Genomic DNA, 2,533 nt, shown 5'->3' on the forward strand with positions numbered 1-2,533 from the left:
TGTTTTAAACGGTATCATTAAAAATAATTCTGGACAACAAAGTTATCCACAATACTTTATCGATAATGGCAATATTATGGAAAACACTGCTGATAAGGTCAACAGCTTTAATCATTATTTTGTAAATATTGGACCAAAACTGGCAGAACAAATTCCTGAGTCACTGCCATCAGTAGAATGTAGTGAAAACCTGATTGATAGGAACCCTAACTCAATGTTCCTCACATCAGTGGAGGAAAAAGAAATAATTGACATTGTACACATGTGTAAATATAAAACATCATAAAACGTCGTTGCCCACCTCTCAATTTTAAATACACTTAGTCATTGAGGGCTAGCAGGAGGGACTATGCGCTTACCTGCTGCTCCTTGGCAGGTAGCTCCATGCCCTCCTGGGTTTTAATTGCACCTTAGAACACATATGCATCAACACTACAATGAGCGGGTGGAGGGAGGTTTGGAGTCTTCTCCCACCCCCATTCTCTGCGGCCTGCTGGAGCGGGAGGGCTAGTAGGAGGAGTTGGCCGTCCGACTGCAGTCTGGGGTGTGGGGCCTCCCTGCTGCTGCGGAGTCGGGGTGGTCTGCCTCTCCCCACCGCAGGGAAAAGGGTAACACCACCTGGGTCTGGGTGCAATTCCCCCCTCCAGGGGCAAGGGTACCTAGACCCGGTTTGTAGAGTACGCTTGGGGAGTGTGATTGTGTGTACAGCGTCTCTTTATGTCTGTCTCCACGTTGGTTGAGTGTGGAGTGAGTGCATATGAGAGCATGAGGGTGGGAATGGATGTTTGTGTCTGTGTGTGCCTGTATGTCTGTGTCTATATGTCAGGTCGGGTATCAGACGCCACCTCTCTGGGGACACCTCAGGCCCTCCAAGGTTTGGAGGCCTATCTCCACCCACCACCACTTCCCCTGCCGGTGGCGGACTCCCTCAGGTGTCGGTGTGTTGGTGGTTCTTTGTGTCTGGGGGTGGGCGTCCGGGTACACACCGGCTCACTCCTTGGCGGCCGCTTGTCGGGGCCTGGGGCCTGGGGCTCGCTCGGGCCCCTTTGGAGGTGGGGTGCCCCCGGCCTCTCGGCCTGGGGCTCGGTCACTCAGGCGCAGCTGGGGGCCGGCGGAGCTCACGGGCGCGTCACTGCAACTCCCCCTGACTTCTGCTCCGCGGCTGCTGGGCGAGCCCTCATCTGGGACTCTCCTCGGCTCTTACTGGAACAGTGGCGCGGCTGCCCCTCTGTTGGTCTTCCATGGTCTCTTGTGTTCTGGGGGCCTCTGGATGTCTGGAGTTTTGATCTCCTCCATACCCGCTTCACACCCTGGAGGACGGGGCTGTGGCCCCCCCACACTCCCTAGCAGATCATTACATGGAGAAACCTTTGGAATGCAAGCATGCTGATCCACACAGGTATGCACACATGTGTATTCACAGACGCGGACTAAAGCTTTCTTGGCTGCTGCCTCAAAGCACACTGTGCGCTGTCTATCTTGCGTGCTGCACAATATCGTTTATTATTTAGTAAATATTGATATCTATGACTAGCTAGTTTATTGTGATGGTGCTTTGTTTTCTCTATTATTATGTTACTCTTTGTTGTTTGCTGTCTCCTCTGTTTGTTTTTTTTGTTTGTTTGTTTTTTTTTTCTCCATACAGGTGACCCAGGAGTTCTTTTTTTTTTTCTCTCTCTTCCCCCCCCTTCTCACCGTCTCTTCTCCCCTTTGGTTTTCTTTCTTTCTCTCCCCCTCTTTCTCTCATTCATTCCCCCTGTCCTATTTATTAAAAAAAAAAAAAAAAAAAAAATGACAAAGGATGAACTGAAGCTCTGCCATCACGTAATGTCGCATACTGCTGTTTCTGATGTCATTTAAAAGAAAAAAAAAATATATATATATATATATATATAAAACATCTACTAATTGTAATGATATTGACATGAAAATCGTCAAGAAGGTCATTGAAGGAATTGTAGGACCTCTAACATATATTTGCAACTTATCATTTCAGACGGGAAGAGTGCCAAACAAAATGAAAATAGCTAAATTTGTGCCGCTGTATAAAACCGGGGATAGACGCCACTTCACAAATTACAGGCCTGTTTCTTTACTACCACAATTCTCCAAAATCCTAGAAAACCTGTTTAATAAACGATTAGACAAATTCTTAGATAAATATAAATTACTCTCTGACAGTCAATATGGATTCAGATCAAAAAGATCAACATCTCTGGCATTAATCGAATCAATTGAGGAGATTACGAATGCTATAGATCAGAAACAGTATGCAGCTGGAGTATTTCTGGATCTCAAGAAAGCATTCGACACAATCAATCATGACATATTAATTAATAAACTGGAACGGTATGGGATTAGGGGGGTTGTACTGCAATGGGTGAAAAATTATTTAAGTGACCGGAAACAATTTGTGAAGCTGGGTGTCCATTCCTCATCATGCTTGGACATTGCTTGTGGTGTTCCACAAGGCTCTGTACTGGGTCCAAAATTATTTATTATTTATATAAATGATATTTGTAAGGCATCTGAT

The sequence above is a fragment of the Maylandia zebra genome, linkage group LG10, assembly GCF_041146795.1.
Source record: "Maylandia zebra isolate NMK-2024a linkage group LG10, Mzebra_GT3a, whole genome shotgun sequence".
NCBI classification, from domain to species: Eukaryota; Metazoa; Chordata; class Actinopteri; order Cichliformes; family Cichlidae; genus Maylandia; species Maylandia zebra.